Genomic DNA, 18,821 nt, shown 5'->3' with positions numbered 1-18,821 from the left:
ACTGATCCGTGACCATTTGGAATTTGTTTTTTCAAATTAACTTATTTAGGTTGCTGAGATCCAAAAATGGTCTCCATTCCCCTGTTTTCTTTGACACTAAAAAGAATCTTGAATACGTTCTGGATTCTATCTGGTCTGGGGGTACTTCTCGGATTAATCCTTCTTCTAGTAGCTTTTGTATTTGAATTGCCTCTTGTTCCCTCTGACTGGTTGTAACACCAGGGATTTTTGAATGAGGAGGAAAAAGGGAAAAGGGTATAATTATAATATAACCTCTGAAAATGATCCTCTGCACCTAAGTATCTGCTGTTATCTCTAGTCAGGCTCTCTGGTGCACAGTAAAATGACCCCAATTGCAGCCAGAGGGGAAACAATTGGGCCTCCTTTCAGGAGCGTTGGAAGGGTCTGCTAAAGAATGAATCTCTGGACCCTTGGTTTTGTGGACCTACTGTACCATGTAGGTGGTGTCTAACATTGTAACTTTCCCCTCTGCCCCTGGAGGAACCTCCTTCACGTGTGTCCTGAAAAGGTCTTTGGGACTTTATGAACCACATCTTTCCTCCAACACATTCATTCCTTGAAAAGGATCTTTGAGGGGTGGAAAAATGTATGCACAGAAAGGGTCTTTCCATCCTTCTCACACATGGATAAATTTAGTTTTACTTTGGGGCTAAACAAAGAAGTACCATCAATGGGAGCATTGATGAACACAGACCTAAAGGGCTCTGCAAAATTGCATAAGCGCATCCATGTGTGTCTCCTTATGGAAATGTCTGAACTCCCTGCCCTTGCTGCTCCTTCTGCTACATGTGAAATGTGACTCATGGAGGAACTGGATATCGATTGCAGGGTAGCCAACTGGGAAGTGACTGAAGCTTGTACTTCTTCAGTAACAGATCCTGAGAGGGTGTCTGAAAGTTCCTTAATCAGGTTCCTCTGTAACATGATGAAATGTGCCAGATAGTTCAGTGACCTTAACGCGAAGGTTTTTGAAGCATAAACATGCTTCCCAAACCTGTCCATCACCCAAGACTCCTTTTTGGAGAGATGAACAGTGGAATTCTCCTTAGCTACTTCCTTCTTAGTGGCCCCCGCCATATCCATGGTATCAACAGGCACCCCCTTTAGCCCAGAACTGCTTGTCTTCCGAGGCTGTCATAATTTTGTCAGGTCTCAGAAGTATTGGCTCAGTCGTGTCAGGATCCTTCATTGACCGCCGAGAGATCAACTCAATGATCTTGTTGGGTGACGGAGTCACCCAGGAAGTAGATGGGCTGGTACCAGAAGCCTCCAGGAGTACAGACGCTTCAGACAAAGGCTGCTGGACTTTCAGCCACCTCTCTGCTTTAGGATTTCTAGGATGTCTCCAAATCAGACATCACTGGTGGTAACCATGGGGACCCTTCACCTTCATCAAAATCCGTATCTTCAGTGACAGATTCTGGGGAATCTAAGTGCTTCTTCTTGCACATTTTCTTCCTAGGGACCTTCTCAGTGGGATGTTCTCAGGAGGTATCAGAAGAAATGAGGATACCCTGCTGGGAAGCCTGGGGTTTCAGTACCAGCTGCCCCTGTGAAGAAGAAAGTTGAGACTCCAAGAGCTGAGGCAGAAAGGTAACTGGTTAAGGATCTGAGAGGGGAGGAACTGTTTGGTGTCACAGATGTTGACAGGGTTCTCTCCATAACCTCAAAGGCAGACCATCTCAGTGAAGGATAGGATCCCGGATCTGAGAAGATAGCCCTCCCGAGGAGCCGAACTAACCCTCGCCAAGCCCCCAAGGTGCACAGATGGCTCCAAAAGCTTCAGAGTTTACTCTAATACCACAGATCCAACTGGATAGTCTCAGCTCCAACAGCTCTCCTGATTAAATGGAATCAAAGTTCTCAAAGCAAGCTTCAGGTCTGAGGATAAGATAATCCTCAGATCAAAGCAATATGGTGCCAGGCAAATAGAATCCAAGGGTGAGGTCCTGTACGGAATCAGAGGACAAACTGGTAAGGCTAGTGTAGTTGCAGAATGGATCTCCTGACCCAAAGGCATAAGAGGAGACAGGACACCTGACTGTGAGACTTCTGGAAGAGTGAGTGAACAGGGAAGATGGAGATTTCAATCTTTTCAGGAATGGTGATGGAAACCTCGAAGGCAAAGGGTCCACAGAGGGAGAATATCTAGTTCATGGTAGACATATAGGACTTAATCTTTTTGCTGGATCTGATGTAGTCAGATCCAGTAGTTCAATTTTCTTTTGTTTAGGATCCAATGTTGAGGTCAGATCCCAGGTAAATTTTTCTTTATGCTTCAGATCCAAGAATGAGGTCTGATCTGAAGCTTTTGCCTTTTTATATTTATGTTCAGATTGTCCAGATAATAGTGTTTTCTAGCCTTCTCCAAAGCCCTTGAAGATGAAGAAGAAGGACTTGAAAACTTGGAGAGGATGACTTTGTATTTTTTGATTTTGTAGGAGAAACTCCCAATAAAGCCTCCTCAAAAGAGGTAGCCAGTATACCTTTAAGAATAAGTTTGTTCTTTCTCTTTAAGAGCTCTTGGATTAAATCTGTGACATATGGCACAGTCCTCCTGTAAACGAAGGGGACCTAGACAGTACACACAGAGTGTTTGGGCATCTGAAAATAGAATTTTATGCCCACATTTCATCACAACAATGAATCAAACACATAAACACACAAAGACATACTCGGAGGCTCTGAGCAAAAATTTACCTAAACAGCAGAGGCCTCCAAAGCAGACACCCAAGCAACCGCCACCTCATGACACACCACAGGCAACACATAAAACACAAAATCAGTGTACAAAGCAGTCACAGCCCTTAAGGCCAAATACAACACCAAACATACTTGTCATAGGTGACTCCATAGTCAGACACACTGACATCCCACTCACCAGGCTGAACAAGGAGAGGGTCACAGTAAGCTGCCTATCGGGCACTAGAATCCGCCACATAACACAAGCACTCGGGTCACTCCACAGCAAGTACAAATATGACACAGTCATTGTCCATGCTGGTGTGAACGACCTGAGACGTACCTCCCTGGACTACATGAAAAGAGACATAGAGGAGCTCTCTGATTATGTAGCCCAGGCAGGTATGACCTGACCCTGAGCAGCATCCTTCCTTCACCAAGAATGATGCCACAACATAGAGACAAGATGATCAGCTTTAACAATTGGCTTAATTTCTGGTGTCATTCAAAGGGGATCCAGTGTCTGTCTGCCTGGGATGACATGCTTGATAAGCCACACTGCTTCGCAAGGGATGGCTTGCACCTGTCACCCCTGGGATTCCGGATATTGGCTAAGGCTCTTGCCACCCCATAGTGCCTTTTTTAGGCAAGGCTCAAATTCTAAACCTACCACCCTAGAAAACAAGAATGGGAAGAAACTAAGGGTAATGCTGCTCAATGCCAGAAGTCTAAATCTCAAAATGCACGCACTCGAGGCCCTTCTCAGTATGGAGAACATCGATGTCTGTGCTGTGACTGAAACCTGGTTCAAGGCTCCTGAGAGCACCCCGGCACTATCAGGTTTTACCTCATATCATGCGTTCCGTCCCCAAAACCCGGACCACACCACAAAAGGAGGGGGTGTATCCATATTCATCAAGGATACCCACACCTCCAGGTTGGTGGCAATGCACGAAGCATCGGAAACCATCCAGGTGCAATTAACCATAGGCAAAACTGCTCTACAATTTGTAGCATGCTACAGGCCACCCTCTCAAACTCAGGAACCCCACACAGCCTTCCTGAAGACACTGGAGGGTATAAATGTATCTCCAAACACCATTATATTGGGTGACTTCAACTACCCGAATATAGACTGGGAACATTACACAAGCCCAAACTTTCTAGCCCAAAGGTTCCTGGAGTTCATAAATTCAAATGCCATGGAACAACTAGTCACCGTTCCCACAAGAGGAGAAAATATACTAGATCTCATCATCACAAACATGGGGACAAAATGCTCCACACCGGAAGTATATCCCTCATTGGTGAGATCAGATCATAAACTAATCTCACTGGATATCCACATCCCGCCCCCACCCCAAACAAAAAAGACCACAGTGAAGAACTTCTCTGAAGCAAACTTCACACTACTCAAGACTGGTGTGGTATCCTTCAAGGCCCCCAAGCCAGTGGAAACCACAACCCAAGCTGAGGAAGCCCTTACAAATGCCTTCTATGAACACCTCCAGGACTGCATGGATCAGGCAATCCCTAATAAAACCAAGACTCTTTCCACCAAGGGCAAACGTCCAGTCTGGTGGACCCCAGCCATAAACAAACTTTACAATAAGAGAAGAAAGCTGTTACATGACAGAGCAAAATCCATAAAAGAGAAGACACCTTTGATCATTATTAGTAAAAAAATACGAGCACTCATAAAATCATCCAAGGCCAACTTTGAGAGAAAAACTGCCATAGATTCAAAAGACAATCATAAGGCCTTCTTCAGCTATGTTAGAAACCTGGGTGGAAACTCCCAGATATGCTCAGAATTAGTCCAAAATGATACAAAAATCACTGAACCCACAGACATTGCCAACATACTGGCAGACAGGTTCAGTGCAAACTTCACCCCCCTCTCCCCCCCAAAAGGAGAGATAACTATCCCAGCGGAGTGCAGCCTCCCAGACATCTCCAATGCGCAGGTGAAAGCTGCTCTCTAAAACTAAAAACACAGCATCAATGGGACCAGATGGTGTCCCCGGCTGTGTGCTACCGAACTCAATGAGGAACTAAACCCGCACATAAGGCAGCTGTTTAATCTTAGCCTTACCACAGGATACGTGCCCAAGGAGTGGCATACGGCAACTGTGGTCCCACTCCACAAAGGCGGTGCCTCTACAGACCCTGGTAATTACCGCCCCATAAGCTTAACAAGCCTGGTCTGCAAAGCTATGGAGAGGATCATAATGGAACTCATAAACAAAGACATAGGGGACTTGCAGACATTGGACCTGACCCAGTTTGGCTTTGTCAAGGGCAGATCATGCCTTTTGAACTTGGTCGACTTATTCGAAACAGTCACCAAGGCCATTGATGAGGGAAAGGCAGTCCATACAGCCTACCTTGACCTTGCAAAAGCTTTCGACACAATACCCCACTCAGGTATTATAGAGAAACTTACCAGCTTAAATGTAAACCCATATGTCACAAGATGGGCTGCAAACTGGCTAAAGGACAGAACCCACAGGGTTAGAGTAGCTGGCACCATGTCAGACTCCAAGCCGGTCACAAGTGGTGTCCCACAGGGCTCAGTCCTTGGCCCCCTGTTGTTCGGCATCTACTTCTCAGAAGTACAGGCTAACATAGGAGGACTATGGCTGACAAAGTTTGCAGATGACTGCAAACTGGGAGCCATAGTGGAAAGTACATCGGACACAGATATCCTTCAGAGGGGTCTCACAGAAACTGATAGCTGGTGCCAGAGCCATGGCCTGAAGTTAAATGCCAAAAATGTATAGTCATACCCTTCGGGAAAAACAAGGTAACCCCAAGCTACCATATAGGTGGCAATCCACTAAGCACAGAAGAGGTTATCAGGGACCTGGGGACCCAGGTTGACAGTGGCCTTTCTTTTGACACTCACATTGCTAAAGTGGTTAGAAAACCTTCTACATTGCCCACCTGATCATGAAGGAATTCACATCCAGATCAAGTGAGGTCATTGTTCCCTGTACTCTTCACTTATCAGACCAATGATCGAGTACAATGCCCCATTCGGGATGTATCTCACCCGACACCTGCAGCAATTGGAGAGACCCCAAAAGTTCCTCACCAAAAGGATAAAGGAACTCCAAAATCTGTCATATGCTGCCAGACTGAAGAAACTCCAGCTCTATTCAGTCGCATACCGTCTGCTCAGAGGTGACCTGTGCCTGACATACAAGGCCATGTCCAACCCGGAATTAATGGACATGCCCCACCTCAAAAAATCCAAATCTACCAGATCCACTAGAGCAAGTGACTTAAACCTTAGCACGGATATAAATAGGACATGCTGGAGGGATAGATTTGTCACCCAGAGACTCCCTATGTTGTGGAATAAAATCCCGGTCCATGTGAGGCAGAGCACCTCGCTGGCTCTGTTCAAGAGAAATCTTGACCGGTGGATGGGAGATCGAGGTTTACCCTGAATCATCTCTGTGTCACTGCTGGACAGAGGCACAACAAACTAATGGGCACAGTATTTTTTAACATAAGGGGTGGCGTAAGCCACAAAAACTCTGGGCTAGGCTTATAAATGCCTTAGGGCAGATAGCCTAGTATAAACCTATGAACCTATGAACCTATGAACATTTAAGGCACTTCTTAAACCCTGCAAGGTCTTTCTCTTTCTCAGCCATTATACAAATAGTAAAACATTAAGGCAGTCAATAAAAGCACTATAAACAGAAATAAGGTTCAGTGACAGGTCCATGTGAGGCAGAGCACCTCGCTGGCTCTGTTCAAGAAGAAAATCTTGGATGGGAGGAGATCGTAGGTTTATTTACCTCTCATCTCACTCTGTGTGAAAACAACAACAGGAAAAAGAAAAGGAAAATTACCAATGATGGTATCTATATAGTACACCTAGTGTAAGTGGGTAGGAATACTATCAATAGTTTTAAGGGTAAGAAAACGTACAAAAGGTCAGTGGAAAATTATTTAACTAGTAAACGATAGATAAGAGAGAAAAGTTCTAACTGTTGTAAAAGTTTAGATCAAGAAAACAAAGCTTTTTGACTAAAAAATAACACTTAGCTCAAGAGTATTCAGTTAACACTTCTTTTGCTGTAAAGTGGCAACCAGATTTGAGGTAATTGGGATTGGTGCGCTGTGGGTAAGGGAGAAGCTCGAGAGTTAAAAGTTGCCACAAGCTTTTGCAATGGCTGAGTTGAATCCGAAGGACTGGATCCAAACCCATTAGCTGAGGACTGAATGAAAATTGACAACATCAGATCTTTACCTTATAGCATGCAAAGAAAACCATACATCACAAAAATACTACTATTAAGAAAAAAGTTTTCTTTAGTTACAGTTAACCTTCTCCCATCTTTCCCCTTCCCCACAGCATTTTTCCACATATTAATGACATGAAATAGGATATATACTTTAGAGTCCCCCAAAAGTCCAACAAATTCTGAAAAAGTCCAATATTTCCAGATTTTCTATTTCTGTCATATTTCACAAATATAATTACTGTAATGTAATCCCACATTGTTACTGGTTTTAGTACTGTTCATCTCCATCTCCCAAATCCTGTCTCTGCTTCATTTTCAATGTACTCTTCGTTCTTCTAGTCAACTCTTGTGCTCCCTTCTTTATCGCCAACATTTTCCATTGAAACAGTTGAAAAGGTTTCACAGGTCTCTCTGTGGTCTTTATTGCCAGAAGAACAAGAAGCAGAATCTCCTTCTGTTCCACAGCTCACTTTCTGTTTGACAAACTTTTGTATTTCCTCCTTAGCATGCACTTCATCAAAAAATTATTTGTCCCTCCAGGTAAGAACACCTTGCAGATAGTTGTGTACAACAGTTTGAATCTCACACCTACAACTCAACATTCCCTGAACAGTGGAATGAATTTACTCCTCTTCTGCCTGGTGTACAATAAGTAATCTTTCTCCACAAACAGTCTGCTGTCTCCCACTTTCAGTATTTTCTCCTTCTCCCACAGTCTTTATCAGAATCAACTCATTCTGACGGTAGGATTGCATCTTTACTATTAAAGGTCTAGGTTCCTTTTTCATAGCCATGTTTGGAGCATACGCACAATGTGCCCTTTCAACTAACAACTCTTCCTGTGGAATACCAGTCCAGTTGCTTATTTGTGCTTTCATAAAATGTATGTAGTCTGTTCCTTCCAGCTTCTCTGATAAAGCTGAAAATCCCAGGTTTTCCCTATGTGCTCTGTCCTCCAATTCTATTATTTTCCGAAACATCTCTTCCTGAGGAGTTTCATATTCAGCCAGTCTTTTATTCACTTCATCCTATGATTTTTGTAGCTTTGTCACCACATCTGAATATCTGTTTAAAGCTTCTTCCATTTTCCCAGCCTTTTGTTGTTTGTGTTGATATACTACATCAGTGTTTCATTTATTTTAACCAGGTCTGTGTGCAGTTGTTCATAGGTTCATAGGTGTGTTTTAGGCTAACGACCTTGGAGCCTTTACAAGCCTGGCCCATAGAAATGCTCTGGCATCGTGCTGTCCGACGTTAGCTCCCAGTGCCTCTATCAAGTACAGCCACTGGAGTGATCCCCGAGGTGAACGTTCTATTACCCATCCACTCATCAAGATTTCTCTTGAAGAGGGGCAGCGAGGTACATTGCTTGACATGTATGGGAAATCTATTCCAGAGCATGGACAGTCTCTGGGTAAGGAACCTGTCCCTCCAGCATGTTCTGTGGATTGTGGTAATGAGGTTGAGTTCTCTGGAGCATGTGGTGTGGAAGGACTGGGATTTCTTTAGATGTAGCATTTCTAAAAGAACTGGGTCAGACATGGCTTTGTAAGTCAAGCAGAGATCGCTTCTAAGTAGGCGATATGAAACAGAGAATAGCTGGAGTCTTTTGAGTCTGTCTGTGTAGGACATGTGTTTAATGCATAGGATCCTCTTCGTGAGGTACTTCTGTGTGCTCTCCAGCTGTTGCAGCTGTCTAGTGAGGTACATGCCACATGGGGCATTATACTCGATGGCTGGTCTAATGAGAGAAGAGTAGATAGAGACAATGACCTCTTTCATCCTGGATGCAAAACTCTTGGTAATGCGATGTGCCACATAGAAGGACATTCTGACCACAGTGGCAATGTGGTGGTCGAAGGAGAGGTTGCTGTCAACCTGCATCCCCAGATCTCTTATAATGCCTTTAGTGTTCAGTGGGCTCCCATCAATGTGGTAATTAGTGGGAACTGAATTTTTACCAAAGGGGATGACGACACATTTTTTGGTGTTAAGCTTAAGGCCATGGTTTTGACACCAGTCACTGGTCTCAGTGAGGCCTTTCTGTAGAATGTCTGCATTACCTGGGGCATTAATAATGGCTCCCAGCTTGCAATCATCTGTGAACTTGGTCAGCCAGAGTCCCTTTGTGTTGGCCAGGACTTCTCAGAACTAGATGCTGAACAGGAGAGGACCCAGGACCAATCCATGTGTGACTCCACTCGTGACTGGTTGGCAATCTGACTTGGAGTCCGCTACTTTCACACTGTGTGTTCTATCTGTGAGACAATTTGCAACCCACCTAGTGACATAGGGGTTGATGCCTAGTTTGGTGAGTTTATCAATAATTCCCGAGTGAGGGATGGTATCAAAGGCCTTGGCCAGATCAAGGTAGGCTGTATGTACTGCCTTACCTTCATCCACAGCCCTGGTGACTGACTCAAAGAAGTCAACCAAGTTGAGCAGGCATGATCTCCCTTTCACACAGCCAAACTGCGTGGGGTCTAGAGTTTGGAGATTTCCTATATTTTTCTTAATCAGGTCCTGATGATGCGCTCCATAGCTTTATATATAAGACTTGTCAGGCTAATGGGGTGATAATTCTCAGGGTCTGTAGTCACTTCCCTTTTATGGAGAGGGATGACTGTAGCAGTGTGCCATTCAGTAGGGACAAAGCCTGAGATGAGGCTGTGACTGAACAGGGCACACAAATGTGGCACCAGTTTGCTTTGTAGTTCATGTAGAGCACAGCCAGGGATATTATCAGGTCCCATGGAAGCTGTATTCTTGGCCTTGGACAATGCAGCTTTAACCTATGCTGCAGTAATGCTGGGTGCCTGGCATTCTTCTGGTATTGTGATTGGTCCTTTGGGGGGGGGGGTAAAGTTGGCACTGAATCTGTCGGCCAGTATGTTGGCAATATCTGTTGGCTCAGTATAGGAAGTACCATTGTGCAGTAACTCAGAGCAAATCTGGGTATTGCCATGGAGGTTCTTCAGATAACGATAGAAGGCTTTGCGATTGTTTTTAGTGTCTGCCGCATTTCTGCCTTCATAGCTGGCTTTGGAGGATTTGATGAGGGATCTTAACTTTTTGTTGAGGCTAATAAGGGAGTTTTTCCAGTCTTGGGACTTCACTTTTTTCTGCAACAGTTTTTCCTTCTGTTGTAGAGTTTATTAATGGCAGAGGACCACCAGGATGGCTTCCTTTTTTTGGAGGAGAGCATTTTGGTTCTGTTGGATATGGCTAGTTCCATGCTTTTATGTACATGTTTGTACAGTGCATTGGTGTATGATTCGGCAGTTATGTAGCTATTTTCCATTGGCATGGGTGCCGTGAAGTTAGCCACCTCTGTTTTTAGGAGCCCAAAGTCAGCTTTGGAGAAGTTTTTCAAGGTGGTTACCTTTGCAGGGGGTGTCGGCGAGATATGGATTTCCATGGTGATTAGTTTATGACCGGATCTGACCAGGGAGGGATTGACTATTGGTGTAGAGCAACGGTCGCCCATGTTAGTAATAACCAGGTCAAGGATGTTGTTGTTGCGTCCTCTACTGGGGGTCAGCATGAGCTGGTCCAGGGCATTGGAATTGATGAATTTCAGGAAGTGTTGGGCTAGTGTATTGGTGCTTGAGTAGCTTTCCCAGTTGATGGGGGCGTAGTTGAAGTCTCCTAGTATGAAAGTGTTGGGTTGGACCTTGATAGATTCCAGGTTAATTAGGAACATGGAGTGAGAGTCTAGGGACATGGTTGGGGACCTATGCAGGCTATGATTTAGATTGCCGTCTTACCCAATGTTAGTTGTACCTGAAATATCTCAGATGTGTTATGCTGGGCTGCTAGTCTGGAGGTGTGCATATCCTTTATGAATATGGGACACCACTGCCTTTGGAGCTTCGGTCCATGTTTCAGGGCAGAAAGGTGTGGAATGAGTTATAGGTTCATAGGTAGGTACTAGGCTAGTGGCCCTAGAGCCTGTACAAGCCTAGCCATAAGGATTCCCTGGCTTTCACCACTGTGCCCATGTTGAGCAGAGCCACAGAAGTGATCCTGGGGCGAATTTCCTATTTCCCATCCAATCGTCAAGATTTTTCTTAAAGAGGGCTAATGAGGTGCTCTGCTTGACATGAATGGGCAGTCTGTTCCAGAGTATGGGGAGGCTCTGGGACAGGAACCTATCCCTCCAGCATGTTTTGTTTATTGTGGTGACAAGGTTTAGGTCCCTGGAGCATGTGGCTTGGAGGGACTGGGATTTCTTTATGTGTAGCATGTCCAGCACCTCTGGATTTGACATGGCTTTGTATGTTAGGCAGAGATTGCCTCTGAGTAGGCGATATGTGATGGAGTAGAGCTGGAGCTTTTTGAGATGGTTTGTATAGAGCATCTATCTGAGGCCAGTGATCCTCTTTGTGAGGTATTTCTGTGGCCTTTCCAGTTGTTGTAAATGTCTTGTGAGGTACATACCCAATCGGCCGTTGCACTCTATAATAGGTCTAATGAGGGATGAGTAGAAAGGAACAATGACCTCCTTTTTTCTGGATGAGAAACCTTTTGTGATGAGGTGCACCACATAGAAGGATTTCCTGACTACTGCGACGATGTGGTTATCAAAGGAGAGACTACTGTCCACCTGTGTCCCTAGGTCTCTTATCACACTTTCGGTGTTAAGTGGACTACTGCCTATGTGGTAGGGTTTTTCCCAAAGGGGATGACTATAGCAATAACCCACGCCTGGGTGTGGGTAATGCTGGATTTACCCATGGTTGGCATGGAAACAAAGCCAACCGTGGGTAAATTCAGCATTACCCACACCCAGAAGTGGGTTATTGCTATTATACAATGACATTATTTAAGAAAAGAAATAATTACTTTTCTTAAATAATGGCATTGTATAATGCCTCTTTACTGCCCTTCCGCAGCTGTCTGGTATTCTGCAGCAGTTCTGATGTACTGCGATGCACGCAGTACATCAGAGCTGTGGAAAGCACTGTTTCTATGTTCAATGCGTTTAACATAGCAAGACAGCTTTAAAATAAGCAACCGGGATGTCCGTTGCTTATTGTAAAGCTGTCTCGCTATGTTCACCCCATTTAACATAGCTTAATAAAGCAACGGAGATCTTGCGATCTCCGTTGCTTTTAAACTGTCTCGCTATGTTAAATGGGTTTAACATAGCGACAGTTTAAGATAAGCAACGGATATCTCCGTTGCTTATTTTACTGTCTCGCTATGTTAAACCCATTTAATATAGCGAGACAGTTTAAAAGCAACAGAGATCGCAAGATCTCCGTTGCTTTACACACTGTCGCTATGTTAAAGGAGTTTAACATAGCGAGACAGCTTTAAAAAGCAACGGAGATCTCCGTTGCTTTTAAACCTGTGTCGCTATGTTAAACTCTTTTAACATAGCGAGACAGTATTTACTAACGGAAAAGTCCGCGACGGACCTTTTCCGTTAGTATATTGAGGGATTTACAATGGGCACGCTGGTTGGGCTGGCCAATCAGCATGCACGTTTTAGGGGAGGAATTGTATAATATGTATTTTTTGGCATTGTGCTTGAGGCCATGGCTTTGACACCAGGCATATGTCTTAGTGAGGCCCTTTTGTAGAATGTCCACATCATTTGGGGATTCAATAATGGCTCCCAGTTTGCAGTCGTCTTGAACTTTGTTAGCCATAGACTCTCTGTTTTGGCCTGAACTTCAGATAAGTAGATGCCAAAAAGGAGTGGACCCAGGACTGACCCCTGTAGTACTCCACTTGACACTGGTCTGGAGTCAGATTTGGAGTCGGCTACTTTCACAATGTGGGCTCTGTCAGTGAACCAGTTGGCAACCCATCACGTGACATACAGATTTATGCCTAGTTTAGTGAGTTTCTCTATGACTCCAGAGTGGGGGATGGTGATGAAATGAACCACTTTACCCTCGTCCACGGCTCTGGTGACTGCATCAAAGAAGTCAATCAGGTTTAGGAGACATGAACTGCCTTTCACAAACCCAAACTGGGTGGGGTCCAGAGTTTGAAGGTTACCTATGTCCTTGTTTATGTGTTCCATGATGATAGGTTCCATGGCCTTGCAGATCAGGCTCATCAGGCTAATGGGGCGTAGTTCCCAGGGTCTGTGGTGGATCCTCCCTTGTGGAGTGGGAAAACTGTAGCTGTGCTCCATTCAGTAGGCACAAAGACTGAAGTGAGGCTATGACTGAACATGATACTTAGGTGGGGTACCAGTCCGTTTTGTAGTTCGTGCAGAACACAGCCCGGGATGTTGTCTGGTCCCATGGATGCTGTATTCTTGGCTTTGGAGAGTGTGGTTTTTACCTGTGCAGCTGTGATTACCAGAGCTTGGTATTCTTCTGGTATTGAGATAGGCCCTTTAGGGAGTGGGGGTGAAGTTAGTACTGAACCTATCTACCAGGATGTTGGCAATATCAGTTGGTTCTGTATATTTAGTGCCATTGTGCTGTAACTCAGAGCAGATCTGAGTGTTGCCATTGAGATCTGATAGCCTGGTAGCACAGGGGTGCTTTCTGATGCTTTAAACCAGGTCTCCATTACAGCACAAATGTCAATGTTCTCCATTTTGAGGAGTACTTCGAGTGAGTGCATCTTGAGATTTAGACTTCTAGCGTTCAGCAGCATGACCCTCAGAGTGCATTTATTTATAGCTGTTACTGTGGTAATTTGGACTTGGGAACACCACCTAAAAAAGGCACTATAGGGGTGGCAAGAGCCTTAGCCAGTACCCAGAAACCCAGGGGTGACAGATGCAGGCCATCTCTGGCAAAGGTTCGAGGTCTGTCAATCATGTCATCCCAAGCAGACAGATACTGGATCCCCTTAGAATTACACCAGAAACTTAGCTAATTGTTGAAGTCAATCATTGTTTGTTTATACTGCGGTATCATTCTGGGTGACGGCAGGATACTGCTTAGGGCTAGGGTCATACCTGCCTGGGCCACATAATCCAAGAGCTCCACCATGTCTCTTTTCATGTAGTCGAGGGAGGTGCATCTCAGGTCATTCACACCCACATAGGCAATGACAGAGTCATACTTGTACTTGTTGTGGAGTGACCCGAGTGAGTGTGCTATGTGTCAGATTCTGGCACTTGGTAGACAGCTGACTGTTGCCTTCTCTTATTCAACCTAGTGAGTGGGACATCTGTGTACCTCACTATTGAGTCACCTATGATTAGTGTATTGGGCAAGATGTTCAGCCTTAGGGACTTAAGCTGAGGGGCACACTGTGGTGGTGAGCTATGTGTCCTGTGGTTTGTACTGTGATTTGGTGGTCAAGTGTGTTTCTGTCTTGGAGGTCTCTGCTGTTTGCTGTTTGGGTAAATTTCTACTGAGAACCTCCACGAAGGTGGGTGTGTGGTTTGTGTTTTTATGTGAGAGCTGTGATGGTGGGTGTTCTGGAAGGCTATGTGTTCCATGTGGTGTGGTGCAGGTGTTGACCTTCTTCTCTTGATCAGCTAGTCCAGTCTTGGCTGGAGAGTGCATAGCTTCCAATTTGGTGATATAAGTGCATCTCTCACAAGTCTGAGTGTCAGAAGTCACATGTGGAGGTAGCACTGCTTGCTGAATAGCTACAGAAATTTCCCCAGTCATTGTTTCTTCCTCACTTTTTGTAGCTGATTTTTTTCTAGGTGCTCTGTATTTCTTTTTTTCCAGTCATCCAGGCAATACAATTATTAGCCATAAACAAAAGTAAAATGCTGACTGAATATACGGACCAATAACCATTTATTTAAACAAAAAAACTGAGCGCTTTCACCTACATCCACCGTGGGTTTCTTCAGAGTTAAATGAAAACACGGAGCAGCTACTTTTTATAGAAAACAGATAAAAACCATGACCCAATCACCTCTTAATACATTGTCCAATACATCAGTTTATCCAATTAATCAATAAAAACATAAGTCAATCAGATTACCTTACTGAAATAAATAAATAAATAAGCAATAACCTTTTATATAAAACTGTTATGTTGTGTGTACTAAAAATGTAAGTATGTTTGTTTAATATAATAAATACATAAATATAAATATAAATATAAATACACCTTTAAATACAAATATAAATACAAATATAAATACAAATATAAATATGAAGTGTAAAAATGAGAATTCTGTATAAAATATATCTAATCTGTCAAAAATACTATATCAATTGATGATAAAATCTATAATACCTATATAATATAAGATTTCATTTTTAAATAACTTGAAATTGATGCATGCTCATTTAGTCCCGGCTGTGTACAGGCGTTTAGCCTAAGCTGCCATAGACATTCTTTGGTCTCGAGCAATGTGTTCAAATCACCATCACTGTTACTATTGGTATCTGGCACCCTATCAATAACAAAAAACAGAAACCTCTTAAATCCTTTACATTTTATACTATGTGTATATAGAGAATTAGTGGCTTTCTTATTTTTAATGTCTCTGTTGTGTTCAACTATTCTTTCTCTAAGTTTCCTTTTGGTTTTCCCTATATAAAATGAGGGACATGACAGACACGTAGCTAAATATACAACTAATTTTGTGTTACAGTTTACATGTCCTGGGCATCTTAATGTCCTATTGTAACCATGTAATGTAACATATGGCCCATCATTGATGAATCGACAACTTCTACAGAAACCACATTTTCTCATCATAGAATTTTTAAATAAGGTTTGACTTTCAAAATAATTTTTCAAGTTTCTTCCTTTGCTAAAAACTATCGAAGGCATACTACCTATATACTGTAAAATATGTTTGATTAATAAAAACCTTTTCATAACATTCCCTAATACTATTCGTAAAGTCATTGATATTGTTACTATAAGGAACTATGAATGCTCCTACTTTCCCATCATAGCAGTTTTTATGTTCATTTTTGTTGAGGGTACCATATAACAATAATGGTTTGAAAATATCTTTCCTTTTGTTACTCACTTCACCCCTAATACTCTCAACTAAATTTCTTGGGTACCCTCTTTCCAAGAACATATTCTCTAACTTTATTAACTCACTCCACAATTCTATATCGTCACTTATTATTCTCGATAGCCTCACCATTTGTCCTTTGACTAAGTTCCATTTTTGAAAATAAGGGTGACAGCTATCAAAATGCAAATAGGAGTTCGAAAAAGTTTTTTTACGATATATTGTAGAATTCAATTTGTTATCAACTTTATAAATTTTTATATCCAGATATTCACAACTCTCATATTTCATACTATATGTAAATCTTAAAAATGTAGTACTGCCTTCCAAATATTCTATAAAACTATTAAGTTCCTCTCTGTTTCCCTTCCATAATATCAGTATGTCATCAATGAACCTTAGGTATAAATCTATCTTTGACCAGTACCTACTTTCAAATACATTTTGCTTCTCCCACATAGCTAAAACCAAATTTGCATATATGGGGGCACATTTAGCCCCCATTGCCACTCCTGCACATTGCTGGTAATATTCTCCCTCGTGCTGAAAAAAATTATTTTTTAACACCAATTCCATCAGATCTACAAGAAGCTTCCGTTTTACTGTATGAAAATTCCCAAAGACCTCTAGACTGTTCTCAAATAATTCTAGACCTTCTACCAAGGGAATTACTGAAAATAAACTAATAATATCTATTGTCACTAAATAAATCTCTTTCAAGTTCTCATTTTTATAATTATGAAGTAGTTCTAGGCAATGCCATGAATCCTTTAGAATATGTTTGATGCTTGCTACTGTCTCTTTACAATTTACGTCTACATAATGAGCTATAGCTTCCATTTTTGACTGCTTTGCAGAAACAATTGGTCTAAAAGGGGGGTTAGAGGTATTTTTATGTATTTTGGGTATTCCAAAACTCGATGGTGTCAAAGGATATTCAACCGAAAGGTACTCAAATTCAGCTTTAGTGATAATTCCTTCCAGCAATAAGTCGTATAATTGCCAATCAACTTTTGTATATACCTTTGTTAAATCATACCTTGCTACCCTCTTGTAAGTGGTCTCATCACTGAGCATAGTGCTCATCTTGTTATTGTAATCTAGTTTACTCATCAAAACCACCCCTCCCCCCTTATCTGGTTTCATAATTCTCATTTTATCCGAAGCACTCAACTCATTTAAACAAAACCTTTCTGCTTCAGTTAAATTATCTTTAGAAATATTACTGTCCTTCCAAGCCTTTCTTAACTGTACTTCACAAAACATTTCAAACAAATGCACTATAGGATTATTCGGTGGACTAAAGGTACTTGACCTTTTTAAAGTAATGTTTTTCATATCCACGTCTATCCTGTCATCAAATTTTTTCTTAAAGTAAATCCTTAAGTTTAAACTTCTTGTATACATTTTTAAATTTACTAACATTTTGCCAATGTCCACTTGATAATTAGGAATGAACTTGAAACCTTTTTTAAAAAGTGAAAGGTAGTTACTATCTAAAACGTTGTCTGTATAATTGTACATCGAGAAACCACCTTCTGTGATGATTTCACAGTCACTCAAAGGAAATTCATAAGAATCTTTAGTCAAATTCTCCCGCACCTGACTTTGGTTATGCTCAAAACATACTGATTCTTGATCATTCAACATTGTCTGAAAAAAATGTTCATTACTGCCATTGCAGTCCTGCACTTGTAGTTCATTTGTATTTAAAGTACCTCTATCAATTGAAATATTTACAATATTAACATCTGTTAAAAACATACTATCTGTATCCTTATGTTTTATCACATCAACACATCTGCGACTAACAACCTTATCAGCTGTTTCAAAATGACCTTCTATTGTAATACTATTGTTGTTAGTAACAGTGTTTTTGGTTACTAAATCAGTGGGGTATCCAAGCAATTAGGCTTTTGACCTCCATCTAGTGATGGTATGCTTGGTGCCTGTATCTCCCCCCTCCATTGTACTGTTGATTGTGGTGTTGGTTCTGCCCCTGATAACGCTCTCTCAAGCGTTCCGATCTGCGGAGCACAGGCTCTTCTAAACCCCCCCCCCCATTACCATCTACATTCATATACATTCTATCTTGCCCTGTAACTTCTTCATTCAATACTGAAGTTACATTCACATTTGAAACCGGGCCATTGTTATGAGCTTTAAAAAAACGTTTAAAGTCTCTAAAATGAGAATATGCAGCATTACTTAAATAATCTTTAGTGTCACGTTGCAATTTCGCATTTTTACTATCTAACCCTTTACTTACATATCTTTTCATATCATCCAGTATACTATCAAATTTACTTTTGTTATAATCGAACAGTAAATCTTTTTTAATACTGTTATCAAGCATTGTCAAAGTCTCTTTTAATTTGCTTAATCTATCGTTGTTATTCTTAATAATTAATTTAGTTAATTGCATACCAGTGTTATCAAAGATGTCAGTAAGTTCTTGTAATAGCTCATTGTTGTTTTCAAAGCCAAAAGGTACCTTGAATACCCTTAGTCCCTTTGGAATTTGCTTTAATTCAAGCGATCTCTCCAGGAAAACATTGTCTATCTGAATTGTCTTGAATTTTCTCAATGTTCTTTCAAATGTGTCCATCTGCTTGGTCAAACTTCCCATATCCATTTCACTCCGTTGTATCAGAAAATTAGGCGCCAACAGTACAGATTTCAAATCTACAGCTCTGTAATCCACATTACGTTCTTCGTGTAGCCCATACCTAGCGTTTGGTAACGTATCCGGTAGCGGAACAGCATGCCCATCACTTCCTGGTCTCGTGCGCATTGTCCGACTGCCAATAGGATCTCCCAAACTATTACTAGCAACTGGATTGCTACGAGATGTACCCGGAGTGGAATGGAGAGTAAAAATCTGCTCCTCAGTGTCCGAGAGAACAACGTTTTCATTTTGTATTACACCAAGGTTGTTC

Source organism: Protopterus annectens, chromosome 16.part0 (assembly GCF_019279795.1).
Source record: "Protopterus annectens isolate FY-2018-M chromosome 16.part0, PAN1.0, whole genome shotgun sequence".
Lineage (NCBI taxonomy): Eukaryota > Metazoa > Chordata > Ceratodontiformes > Protopteridae > Protopterus > Protopterus annectens.
This window is presented reverse-complemented; position numbering follows the sequence as displayed.